This window comes from Macrobrachium rosenbergii, chromosome 48, assembly GCF_040412425.1.
Source record: "Macrobrachium rosenbergii isolate ZJJX-2024 chromosome 48, ASM4041242v1, whole genome shotgun sequence".
NCBI classification, from domain to species: Eukaryota; Metazoa; Arthropoda; class Malacostraca; order Decapoda; family Palaemonidae; genus Macrobrachium; species Macrobrachium rosenbergii.
The window spans coordinates 76777025-76791581 of record NC_089788.1 but is presented as its reverse complement, the minus strand read 5'-3'; the positions used below and the strand labels follow the sequence as shown (position 1 = coordinate 76791581).

General features: G+C 36.2%; 1 long non-coding RNA gene across 1 annotated transcript; it reads left to right on the top strand.

Moving 5' to 3' along the window:
* The first annotated feature begins 2290 nt into the window (after positions 1–2290).
* Positions 2291–10752, top strand: LOC136831580 (uncharacterized). Its single transcript, XR_010850934.1, has 4 exons — positions 2291–2574; positions 5458–5661; positions 8223–8398; positions 9232–10752. It is a non-coding gene; the product is annotated as an uncharacterized lncRNA (long non-coding RNA).
* The last annotated feature ends 3805 nt before the right edge of the window (positions 10753–14557 follow it).

Below are 14557 nucleotides of genomic sequence, written 5' to 3'. Positions count from 1 at the left end.
ATGAACTCCTGGAATGCATAATGACTTCTGGAATGCAAAATAACTTCCCGGAATGCATAGTGACTTCCTGGAATGCATAGTGACTTCCTGAATGCATAGTGACTTCCTGGAATCCATAATGGCGTCCTGGAATATATAATGAATTCCTGAAATGCATAATGGCTACCTGAAATGCATGATAGCTGCCTGGAATGCATAATGACTTCCTGGAATGCATAATGACTTCCTGGAATGCATAATGCTTCCTGGAATGCATAGTGACTTCCTGGAATCCATAATGGCTTCCTGGAATATATGAATTCCAGAAATGCATAATGGCTACCTGGAATGCATGATAGCTGCCTGGAATGCATAATGACTTCCCGGAATGCATAATGACTTCCCGGAATGCATAATGCTTCCTGGAATCCATAATGGCTTCCTGGAATATATAACGAATTCCCGAAATGCATAATGACTACCTGGAATGCATGATAGCTGCCTGGAATGCATAATGACCACCTGGAATGCTTCGCGGCTCCACCTGCAAGAGACTCAACGAATCTACCACGGACTACATAATACATGGCCCTGTACAGAGTGCTAATAGTGTGAATATGAGTGTAAATAAGTATTGTAAACTATAAAGACATTATTTGCTGTAATACTGCATATAATTGTTATAAATAACCTCGTAGGGGATAGGTGGATAAAAGCTGTATGCTTCGTGCAAGAGGAGAAGTTGTTAATATAATCTCACTTCATAATAAAAACATTAGTAAGTGTTTTCTTTCATTATAATTTTGACACAAATCTGTTGAATAGATTGGACGTTTTGTGGGGGATGAAAATGGACCTCTTCTTCAAATCAGGTATAGTATTCTATTTTGACTGCAAATCACGAATATAGTGATAAAATGTCAATATTTAGAAAATAGGTTGCAATACATTAATGTTACAATAAATGTGCATTTTCTTGTACGCCAAGAAATTTTTAAAAGTCAGAATTTGAGGTTTTCCTTCAAACTATGTATAAGAGAATATTCTAGGTCGCTGATCACGAATGAAATTTCACAGTTACAGTATATTGCAGTTTGGCTGCCATAGTTCAATGCTGCAATCAATGCAACATTCACCAATATCCCAAGATTGTAGTCTCGGACAGTTTATGGGGGTAAAAGCTATTTTCTCTTAGTTCATATTGGCTATAATGAGATATATGGGGGCACTTATCCAGAGTATGGTCCAATATCATGCAAATTCACTGCAATTCAGCAACATTGCAAAGAAGGTAAACTGAATCAAAATTCATTTGCTATGAATTTGTTTTTATTAAAAGTTTTTCTGTATATTTGGAGTAAGGTGTTATTTTCAGTTGTTAATTACAAGGACACTCGCCAAATTACAGTTTTGTTGTAATTTATCATTCTCAGAAGGAAAATAGTTATTTAGAAAGATATCTGAAGACCAATTATATACTTGAGAAAAATCCTTTAAGTTATTTGTAATAACAGTAGTTTTGAAGCAGGAGGCATAAGAAATTGGGACGAAAAAATGTCCTGAAAAAAGACATTAAAGAGAAAATCATGGCAAATGTAAAAAAAGACATTAAAGAGAAAATCATGGCAAATGCAAACAAAGCAATAAAAAACTATGAGAAAGTAGTGAAGACAATGAGATTTATAGAAGCAAATAGCCTATAGCCATCTAGGAAATGAGCAGGCCTACAGAAGAAGTTATCCCAGTCATAAAAACTTCATTGAGTATCATGGGTGTAAAAGCAACTTCACTGGAAAATGCATAGATGAAGTTTGCACTCTCTGCAAAGAAGGTCATTATAAAGCATTTATTCTCATGCGTGAATATGAGGCAAATTAACAATACAGAATGTCAAAAGGAAGTGTTTATGTCAAGAGAAATTAGTACAGTACTTGTAAATCATTTGGCGAAGTAAAAATATTTAAAAAGTGTAAGCAAGCAAGTTGTCTTTTTGTGGACTAAATAACAAGGTATCTCATCTCTATTCTTCAGCTAAACTTTAAATTTCTGAGTGCATATTTTATTAATATTTTCATTGTAGTAGGAGGTACTGTCACAATTCAGCCAGCATCTTTGATGCACTGTTCAAGTCTAGCATAACTTATTATTATTATTATTATTATTATTATTATTATTATTATTATTATTATTATTATTATTATTATTATTACTTGGGTTTGTTTCCTCATAAAGAAAAATGTATAGCGATAATTCAAAGGTCCTTATAGCCTTGTCTCTCAGAAATCAGAACCATTTTTTCACGCCACGTCACATATTCATCCAGTTGCCAACAGGCATTTAGAAAAAGTAGTGATCTGCTTCTTATATTTCGTATTACTCATACGAAAAAGCACAAAAAGTATAGTGAAGTGGGAATTTATTGTATATTCGCTAAATTGCAAGTTCCTGTGTTCGCGCTCGTGCACGCACGCGCACACAGATTTACAGTAAAAATTAAAATGCAAGCTGGCAATATCGTCTTTTCCAATCGTCAAAAACAGGTGATTCCCGTTCAGTGACTGTCCTCTCCGGTGACCTCCATTTTAATAGTTTAAGGTAAGGTATTGCATTACTATTTCAAATATCGAGTTCTAGGAATCATAGCTATTATTCAGGGACTTAAGCCAGGCTAAGCAGGCTGTTAATTCCCGTGGATAAATGAAATAGGCCCATTTCTTCGTCCCAGATCCCAAGGGACAATATAGCCAATACATTTTCCTGAAGTTTTTCAATAGTTTATAACAATGCACTGATGGAAATAAGGATAATCTAATGTATATTTTATCCAAACCTTCCTGGTTGTAAAGGGCTTATTGAATATATATAACAGCAATGTTGCCATTAATCTGGTATAGCTTTTGAAAAACTGCAAAGTCTTAGCTATCGTAGCCTAGGTCTGTGTCATTGGTTTAAACATGAGGTAAATATGTAACGCTTGTTATATGCTGATAAACCCAATTATGTTAACTGCATTTTATAAAAGGGTATATTGACTTTATCAAAACATGGAGCAAGATGATATGAAAAACTAGAGAGTAAACATACTTTCATATCTCTGTTACAGACGTTGTAATTTACGTGTGATCACAAATGAACTTTGAACATTCACATGTAAATTTTCCCCTCCCCCAATAATTATGTAGGACTTAATGGAAATTTTTGGGTAGGGAGAACCAAAGACAAAGAGTAGTGGACCAGTCTTTGAGGTAGGAATTGCATAAACCACAATATAATCGACCTAAAAGGTACATAATTTATGCATGTCAACCATAATGATCACCCAGAAAGGCTTAAGGTATGAAAATATGGCAAGTACATCTACAGAGATAAATCACAGACCTAACCTAACCTCCTATGACCTAGGGTGCCTGGTCCTTGTCTGATCCTTGCCTAAACAGCAATAAGTCCCAGAGTTAAGGGATGGATTCTACCTAGTCCAATTTAACAGTGTCAGGTCCTTACCTGGCTAGGGGGCTTTGCCATCCCTGGAGACATCCCCCCCCCCCCCAACCTTCAACCTAACCTAACTTAGAGTGTTGTAAGTCGCCAAATGAAATACAGGGATGCTCACTAACTGAACCTAACCCTGGGTGCTTGTCCTTACATTTCCCTAGGAGAGAATACCCAGACTAACCTGACCTAGAAGGGCATAGACTTGTGAATCAGTGTTTTTTGGCTGCTACACACACACACACACACACACACACACACACACACACACACACACACACACACACACACACACACACACACACACACACACACACCAAAGGCCATCCTCAGTTATATTTCGGCCTCCCAGATTTTATCTCAACCACTTCTACAACAATGTCGTGTAAACTGATAGCTGAAACTTCTCAAAGTAGTTTTCCATAACTTCGTAACAGCAAGACTTCCATTTAATCAAAATTTTGAAATTGCTGTGCATGAAAGTGATTGGAGATAGCTAATGGTTTACTCCCTAGTAACTAAGGAACTGTTGAGTATGTGAAAGTCACAAGTGGTTGTCAGAAACAAGTAATATTTCAAGAATAGCTCAACATTGCTCTCTTAAAATTAGGTTAATTATTTTTGTGCCAATTTAAGCCTTCAAGTGGGTATATTAAACCATATTCATTAATGTAAGTCTTGATTATTCCGTAAAGCCAGTGCAGTTGATGCTATGCTTGCAGCATGATAATTTCTCAAACAGGAACTGTGAAATAACTTAAGCAAACAGATTCAGGAAACAAAATGAAGGTTAATTGATATCACAATAGTATTTTCCCCAGGTGTTTCAAAGTCTGTTATATTAAACATTTTACTTGGAAATTGAAAATAATGATGAGGATTGTCTAAACAGGGTATTGTATTTAAAATGGGGATTATACTTCAGTCGTTAATCTAATTTTTCTGTGTATAATTAAAAAAGTTTGTAAGTTGGGGCATGTTCAAGATACATATATATATATATATATATATATATATATATATATATATATATATATATATATATATATATATATATATATATATATATATATATATATATATATATATATATATATATATATACATACATATATATATACATACATACATACATACACGTGATGAAATTAAATGTTCAGTGGGCCAGTCTTAGAAGAGGAATCTATTGACCCCAGTCGTTTTGACAGAAACACTTAATACTTTAACCTCATATTGTCCAGTTTCACTTCAATTAGGTTCATGTCTTCCTTGGGTAACAATGTCAAACGTTTTAAGTGTTTTACGATTAATCAGAAATGATAGATGGTTTCCCCTTAGGGGGTTAGTGCCGTCCGTGCACCTCATGTGGGGTACTGTAGGCATTACTTAAGGTTCTTTGCAGCGTACCTTCGGCCTCTAGCTGCAATCCCTTTCGTTCCTTTTACTGTAACCCCTTTCATATTCTTTCCTCCATCTTACTCTCCTCAAGCCTCTCCCTTACACCTTTCAAACCTTTTACTGTCAATTTCCGTTTCAGCGCTGAATGACCTCATAGGTCCCAGTGCTTGACCTTTGGCCTAAATCATATACTCAACTTAGAGATGTTTACATTCATAGGATATGTAATTCAGATTCTTTTATGATGTGTAGATATGGCAGAAGTCATAAGTCAAATTATTTATATTTCTCATAATGTAAGTGGTGTTTGTACATCATTGCTTGCCTAGAAATCAGTATTACACAAAGGAGTGGAATCAGGAATGTGTTCTTGGATGCTTTTTGAAGGTTACACAAGATAGCTTCTGACTTGAAGGTGACAAATCTATTTTAACCATAATTTAAATAGTGGTTTTACATCCATGCTCGCTTAGGACTTCAATTTACACAAAAAGAATTGAATCAAGATTATTATTCTCTGCATATCTTGAAGGTTACACGAGTTAGCATTTGATTTAAGGGGGCAAAACATTTATGCATTTTTAATTTCAGGTGGTATCAGCTGGTAGCAGCAGTTTTCGAGTGGATATGGTCCCCACCCCACTCTGTTTTCCTGTGTGGTTTACATTCGTGTGGACACTGGACACTGATGTCCCCTCCCATCTCATGAGAAATGGTAACCAGAAACTTACATCTGCCAGGGCCATTCCCCTAACATTATAATCTTCAACAGAATCTACAGCCTTTACAATGAGCGTAAGTACAGGTTGAACTACTTTCTTGGTAACATTTTGCTTTCTAACGTAGTCTGGCTTCCCCAAAATCAGGTATTTGAAAAGATTCAATGGTCGTGTAAATCTTCATTGGCGTTCCACCTTAGATGAGTCACATTGGTCCCCTTTTTTTCCACCGGATTTATTTATTTACTTATTTATTTGTTTATTTTTAGCTTTAGTATGTATGTGGAGAAGTATGAGATGTGGAAGTAAGTTGGTTATAGTTTGGATCTTAGCAGGAATCATATTTGAAGTTTGTAATGGGTGACTGTTGCCAGTGCATATTTTGTTTGACAGCTGAACCTACTTTTAAAAGTTGCATGTAAAGATAAAATTAATACTGGTTTTATGAGGGGCACATTTTCAGGACAGGAAGCTGTAAAAGCCTTCGAAAAAAAATCTTTCCTAGATGTTTGTTTATATTGAGTCACTTGCAATTTTCCAAAAAGCTGGATGTGCATTCATATAAATGTTAGTCCCATGTCAATCAGATTATCCTGACAAATGTTGAGAGTTTGAGGAGCAGTTGTAAGTTATCAAGAAATCCCATAATGTAAGTGAGAATTTCAATGAATCTATCTAACTACAGTAGTTAGTTGGTGGTAGTGATGGCCCCATTTTAGGGATTTTCTGTCATCCCAAAATAGAGATTATGACATTAGGGATTCTTAAAGGTTAGGATAGGATTCAGGTTCATTTCATCTATATAGACCTTCTACTGTTTAGCCACAGGATAAACTAGAGGAAGGTGAATGGAACAACCTCATGAATCATATGTATTATTCAATGTGACGCAAGGGAACAGATTGAGATGGTTTGCAGATGTGATGAGAAAGTTTGAGGAACAGTTGTATAGAAAGTAGTGGATCTGGAAATAGCAGAACATAGACCAGTTGCAGTAACCTGGCAGGAAGGGTGTACAAAGACTAATGAACAGTTGTACAGAAGTAGTGGATATGGAAGTAGCAGAACAGAAACCAGTTGCAGTAGCCTAGCAGGGAAGGTTTCTGAGAAGGCTGAGGAACAGTTGTACAGAAAGTAGTGGATATGGAAGTACCAGAACATAGACCAGTTCCAGCAACCAGGCAGGGAAAGCTCTGAAAAGGTTGGGGAACAGTTGTACAGAAACTAGTACAAGTAGTAGAATAGAAACCAGTTGCAGTAACCTAGCAGGGAAGGCTCTGATAAGTTTTAGGAACAGTTGTACAAAGTTAATGGATATAGAAGTAACAGAACAGAGACCAGTTCCAGTAACCTAGCTGCGAAGGCTCTTGAGAATGATAAGGAACAGTTGTACAGAAGTTGTGAATATGAAAGTAGCAGTATGAGCCTCTAAGTTTTGACCCATTAAGCTGGTGTAACTAGGATTTTCCTCATCCGTGGAAATAAATCAGTCTAGATTCCTGGATAGTGGTTAGGCAAGTTAGTGGTTTGAAGTACATCTTTTAATATACACTTTTCATTTGAGTATACTGTAGCTTCTAGCTTCTTCAAAGAACTATTTCCTTTTAGGCCTCTTCACTGGTTTCTTCTGCAAAGATTTTTTTATTTTATCTTATCTCTGAACTTTTGGTGAAATGAAAAACAATGTACTGTATATTCTACTTTCATAATCGATTGGCCATAGTTTCATGTCACTCTTCACCTTCGCACAATACCCATTGTTTTCCTTATCATATTTTGGTCAGGGAGACACTGACCAGATCATTCCTCCTAAACACCACTGATCAGAGCTGAATATTCTGCCGTCTGGGCTGAGTGTGTCCTTTTTGTTTCCTAAGGGCTAACAAAGTAACCAGGGTCACATTTGCACAAAATCCAGCTTCAAGTAAGAAACATACACCATTTAGCAGCATTTCACAGCAAGAGAGTAAAGTTTATCCTATAAAAATGACCTCTGCTAATTATCACAGTCAAAGTGACTTGTCCTTCATTGCTTATAATGTGATTCATGTTAAGTTTAGAAAACACTCTTGAGTGAAGATTCTGTTTTAAAACATAGAGATGAGTTAATGTGCTCTGTTAAATTTGTTAAAATGCAGATGCCACAACTAGCATCTGCGCTTGTTTTCCCTGTATTAGGTCTGTTTTTTTTTCTATTTTAATCAACACATCATGTAGGGTTTACACAATTCGTAAGATCCTTAGGATGTAAAGGTTGGGAACACCTTGTAAAATAACTTTGTTCTCTGAAATTCGTAGGTTTTCTTGTGAACTGCACTTGACATCTTGTCTGTACTTTATAATATATGGGAAAATACTTTATAAAGGAGTTGTGATTTAAGATTATGTGGATATGTACTAACAACATAGGTATGTTCTTGTACTTGATACATAAAAACACACACACACACGCTACAGCTGTTAGATAGGCCTGAGACATGATGTCCTCCGGCGTGGCAAGTGCAATTATTAGGATGACACCAGTCAGCCAAATAAATGTATTTTATTGTCTATATGCGTATTAGTTTGAGGATTAATGATAAATCTTCATTATTCTATGTTCTTGGTGTAGCTAATTCTTCTCTCGTATGTTTACAGCGTCGTCACAGCTAATGTTCTTGGTTACAGCCAGGGATAGTGAGACAGCCAAGTGAACAGAGGCCAATAAGAACAGTTGAAAATTAAATTTAAAAGCAGTTCAGCTGCTTAACAAGACAGGGTTCAAATAGAACACCCTGCAAAGGAAGATCCAAGAGGATACAGGATTGCCATTGGTAAGAAGTCCTTTAAGGGTTATTATTTTGATAATTTTTTTTTATCCTTGGTTTCTGCACTGGATTCCACTGAAGCTACAGCTCAATCAGGCTGTCATTAGGTCTAAGTGTCAGATGTTCCTCTGCTTGTACAGATCTGTAATTTTAGTCTTTTATGAGACGTTAGAATGAGAACAAAGCAAAGTTAAAGATGTTGGACAGCTGAGTGTGAACAGCCTAAACGGAATGGATGCAAAGTAAGAGATTAAAGCAATGATATAGGTGGAATCCATTTAGCACTTGATAAAACTGCTAGACTCATGTTGAAGCAATTTAGATTTTAGGGAGTATGAGAATATGTTTGGTATGAAAGCTTCAATTTGGAGGTTGTCCTTCAGTTGCTGAATAAGATTTATCCTTAAATGATTTTCAAAGTTCATATATACTGTTACCTCTCTCTCTCTTTCTCCAGCTGCCTAAAAGGTGTACTCTTGACTGACTTTGATAGTTCAGATATGTTCCTACCAAAACGGAAAGTCTCTCTCTCTCCCTCTCTATCATAGATTTTATTTGTGCTTTATGTATTTCATTACATGCATTTCACTGTTCCTTTTGGGTTGTAAATATATATAAATTTTTTTTTTTTGCAGTTGAATTATGCTAAAACAAAGTTACCTTTCTCTTTCTCTCTCTCAGCTTTGATTTAGCTATATACTCTGTTATATTCCAGCCTATAACAACTTGTCTTTATATATTTGTAAATTTGTCTTTATATATTTGTAAGTTGAATTATGATAAATGTTCATTATTTCAAGGTCATGTGGTAACATCTCTCTTCTCTCTTTTGCTTACAGTGTGATCGCATTTCAAGTTCTTCATTGACCAAAGAACGTCTAAGAATGGAGAACATCCAGGAAGAACAACATCTAAGAATGGAGAACATCTAAGAACGGAGAATATCCAAGAACGGAGATCTAAGAAGAACATCTAAGAATGGAGAACATCAAAGAACGGAGAACATCCAAGAACGGAGAACATCCAAGAACGGAGAACATCCAAGAACGGAGAACATCTAAGAATGGAGAACATCTGAGAAAGAAGAACATTTAAGAACTGAGAACATGTAAGAATGGGGAAATCTAAAAATGGAGAACATCTAAGAACATGTAAGAACGAAGAACATCTAAGAACAGGTAACATCTAAGAACAGGTAACATCTAAGAACAGAGAACATCTAAGAACGAAGAACAAGAATAAGAGCAGAGAACTAAAAACGAGAACATCAAAGAACAGGGCCACATCTGACGTTCTCCAGTAACCAAAGAACATCGAAGAACATCAAGGAACAGGGCCACATCGGACATTCTCCACTGACCACAAAACATCCAAGAACAGGACCACATCCGACGTTCTCCACTGACCACAGAACGTCGAAGGACGAAGAACATCCAAGAACGAAGAACATCAAAGAACAGGGCTACATCTGACGTTCTCCACTGACCCACAGAACATCGAAGAAGAACATCAAAGTACAGGGCCAAACCTGACGTTCTCCACTGATCAAAGAACATCGAAGAACGAAGAACAACGTACAGGGCCACATCTGACATTCTCCACTGACCACAGAACATCGAAGAAGAACATCAAAGTACAGGGCCACACCTGACGTTCTCCACTGACCAAAGAACATCGTAGAACGAAGAACGAAGTACAGGGCCACATCTGACGTTCTCCACTGACCAAGAACATCGAAGAACAACGTAGAGGGCCATATCTGACATTCTCCACTGACCGCAGAACATCGAAGAACAACATCAAAGAAGAACATCAAAGTACAAGGCCACACCGGACGTTCTCCACTGATCAAAGAACATCGTAGAACGAAGAACAAAGTACAGGGCCACACCTGACGTTCTCCACTGACCAAGAACATCGAAGAACAACATACAGGGCCACATCTGACATTCTCCACTGACCACAGAACATCGAAGAACATCAAAGAAGAACATCAAAGTACAAGGCCAAACCTGACGTTCTCCACTGACCAAAGAACATCGAAGAACATCAAAGTACAAGGCCAAACCTGACGTTCTCCACTGACCAAAGAACATCGAAGAACGAAGAACAATGCACAGGGCCACATCTGACGTTCTCCACTGACCATCAAAGAATGAAGAACATCATAGAACGAAGAACAAAGTATAGGGCGAAGTCTGACGTTCTTCATTGACAAAGAACACACGAGAACATCCCCAGAAAACCTATTATTTCCTAAACAGGAGTAATGGTTCAGTGTATACGGATATAAATTGTTTATTAAATATACCTGTAATAAATTTTTTCAGTTTAAGAGGAAATAAACAGCACCAAATTCCCGGACGCTCTTTTATTCAAATTTGTAAAATCCATTTTCAAAGTTGGGTCTGGTTACTGTTAACAATTTGATTTAAAAAACCAAAAAATAAAAATTATTTCCCCCATGGGGCCAGCACTGCAGTGACCATGGGGAAGGGAGTGTGTCCCCAGCAGGAGGCATAAAACCAATCGATTACCAACTTCAAAACAGATTCCTGGAACTGGTTTCCAAGATGACAGTTGATTGCCTATTTAGGAAAAAGTCTTTATAGATACCCCCCCTTTGTGCATTCCTAGATGTATTCCCAGTTTCTCTGTCACTGTCAAAGAATGGTAGACTCTCTTAAATGTAAATAGAAGACTATTATGTACAGAGTAAGTTGGTTTGTGGTTAAGTTACCACAATGACTAGTCTTAGTTTAGTTCAATCTTATGGCCGTGATAGTGTCTAATGAAGCATGGCGTGGAATATCCGTAGAGTTGTGTGTCGGAATTTCGCTCTAACGAAGCAGAATGACCAAAAAAATATGGTAATTCCAGTTCTTCTATGAATAAACCATAAGAAAATCTATGGCAGTTACACACAAACTTCGACATTCTGCTTTTATTCGTCTCTTGAACTTCAAAGCTGAAAATCTTTCTTCCAAATCTTCTCACGGAAAACGAGTCTTTTCAGTCTCATAGAAAACGGATAAATATTAAGCTTTAGGACATAGACTACGATAAATATATTCAAGAGGGAGTTAGTCATTGTGACATTGAGTTTATAGCTGATAGAATCCTTATTTTAGAGCTTTGCTGCTTAATTTACTCGTAAATATTACTAGATAAGGATATTTCATACATTTTACTGAGACATTTATACAGAAAACTGACTTATTTTCTCACCATGGACGACTGACTTAAATAATTTTGTATAGTTTAAGAGGCTCCGCACAAACTGTTCCCTAGCATATTCCAGCATTTTGCCGTCAAATTTGACAAATGTATGCCAATACTTGACAAAATTGAGGCCTTGTCGAGTTTGTAACATATTACAAACACTGGGGACATCAATTTTGCCACCAGCCCTGTCTACGTAAGCAAAATGTGACGGCAAAATGTCAAAATATATCAGATAATAGGATGCTGTGAAACCCCTTTGGATATAGTATTACTTTATATGACTCGACTTCAAACGCTTTAATTCCTTACAAACGCTGTTTTATATTAGTTTTAAAGACTGAAATTACCAATTTCGACTTCACATTTTCATGATTACAATTTATTCCTTCAACGACCTCTCCTAAATTAACCTTGTTCAAATAAATGTCATTAGAATTCAATTATTTATAACTTGAAATATCAATTACCAGCTTACAGCGTCATTTCTAGTCAGTCTCGATATTTTGCTGATATTAAATTTCATGAAACCTGATGTCACAGGGGCGTATCTCTGTGGTAACTTTTAGTTTCATCTTTAAATTTAAATTTAAATGCATTTTTTACATTTTAATTCCATTTTACTGGGAAACCAAAGACACGGATGAATTAAGTGTTTTTGAAGTTATCGTATAGGCTACACACTGAGATAATGCTTTAAAAGTAACAATTTATTTATTTGCATAAATAGAAACTTTATACTGACACTGATTTAGTTTTTACTCAGAATTTAAGTTTATTACTTAAAGGTTTTTCAAAAGTTATATACTAAATTAGGAGCTAATTTCATTAATTTTTGTTTTACATGACTTAAATTTCAGTCAAGATTTATTGATAAGTACAAATATTCATCTATACTCTTCTCAGATGCCACTGTCGATCACTTAACATAAAATCCACAGGTAAAATAAATACAAATCATAACTAACTTTATTCTATTTTCAAATTACAAGTCATCCTCCAATCTGTCACAACAAAAGCAATTAATTACACCAAGACACAAGCAGGCCCCCCAAAAGCAGACATGTGACCCAAACGCCTTCGGTGGAACAAGCGCGCCTTGGGGCAATCTCCCCTGTCCCCAAAAATACCACCAATTCGTCGTATAGGCCTAATGACACCATTTAATGTAAGAGATTGAGTCGGGTAAATGGTCGGAGACGTGCACAGCTAATGTCCTCCTGCCCTGAGTTCTTCCTCCCCAGCAGGACAGCAGGTCGGACTAACGTCAGCCTTCACCGTACACGTGGACCACCAGGCCATTTTAGGGTCTGTGTGGTGTCTTACAGAATTCATCCCATTGCCAGTAATTAGCGAAGTGTCCAGCACATGATTGGAACATTCCTACAGGTGTTTTTGTAAGTTAAAATTGATGCATTTTTCAATTTTTCAATTTAGTTTTTAACAAATCAACAATGATTTATGCTGCATGTTGCTTATCAGAACAGGTCCCACTGCCAGGTAATTAGGAAGTGTCTAGCACATGATTGAACATTCCTACAGGTGTTTTTGTAAGTTAAAATTGATGCATTTTTAAATTTTTCAATTTAGTTTTTAACAAATCAATAATGATTTATGCTGCATGTTGCTTATCAGAACAGGTCCCATTGTCAGGTAATTAGGGAAATGTATATCACATTATTGGAATATTCCTACAGGTGTTTTTGTAAGTTCAAATTGATGCATTTTAAATTTTCAATTTAGTTTTTAACAAATCAATAATTTTTATGCTGCATGTTGCTTAAAACAGGTCCCATTGCAATAATTTTAAAACATGATTTGAACATTCCTCAATTAAATTTTATGCATTTTTAAATTTTTCAATTTAGTTTTTAACAAATCAACAATGATTTCTGTTGCATATTGCTTTCAGAACAGGCCCAATTGCCAGGTAATTGGGAAGTGTACAGAACATGGTTTGAACATTCCTTCAGGAGTTATGTTAAAATTTATGTCATTTCAAAATTTCTGTTCCAATTTACGGTTCTTAACAAACCGACAATGATTTCTGTTCCATATTGCTTATCAGAACAGGACCAACTGCCAGGTAATAAAGGAAGTGTCCAGCACATGATTTGAACATTCCTCTAGGTATTTTTTCAAGTTAAAATTGATGTCATTTCAAAATCTCTGTTCCGATTTCCAGTTCTTAACAAACCAACAATGATTTCTATTGCATATTGCTTATCAGAACAGGGCATGTCTACAAAAATAGCAAGGACATATTTCCTTACAATGTACAAGTCAAAATGCAATGCATTACTACTTAAACACAATCGTTATATCTTAATAATTTACTTACATTTTTTCTATATTTATTAATGTATTTCTTTTTTAATTCTGACCTCTTCTTTTTGTATTTCCCATTACCTTCTGTTCCTTCTTTCCAATGAACACCATAATATTCTTTGGAAGCTTGAATTTCAAGCCAGTGGCCCCTTTTGTGGGCTTGCTCCATATGAATAGGGTTCACCTTCTGAATAATAATAATATAAACATAGCTCTTTGTACTGCATATCCCTACAGCTAACACTTTGAAAACTGTTGCTTCACATTTCTCACCAGATACAAGACTATGAAAATTGTTTATATTATCAAAACATGGCTACAAGACTAAGAAAACGACAGCCACACTGCTCACTAGAACAACCCTACAAATAATCAATTAGGTTTCATATTGCTCACTGCATCAATTCTATGAGACTAACAGAATTGCTGTTTCACCCTGGCCACTGTAACAGGACTGAAAATGAATGAAAATTGCTATACTGCTCACCATAAACAGGTCTACAGGGATCAGGACACTAAATAGAGCAGATCTGTACTGACTACTAGAACTATCAGTGCTACAGTCATGCCCCACAAGCAGAGCTTAGGACAAACTTCCTGGAAGGCTTAGTGCTG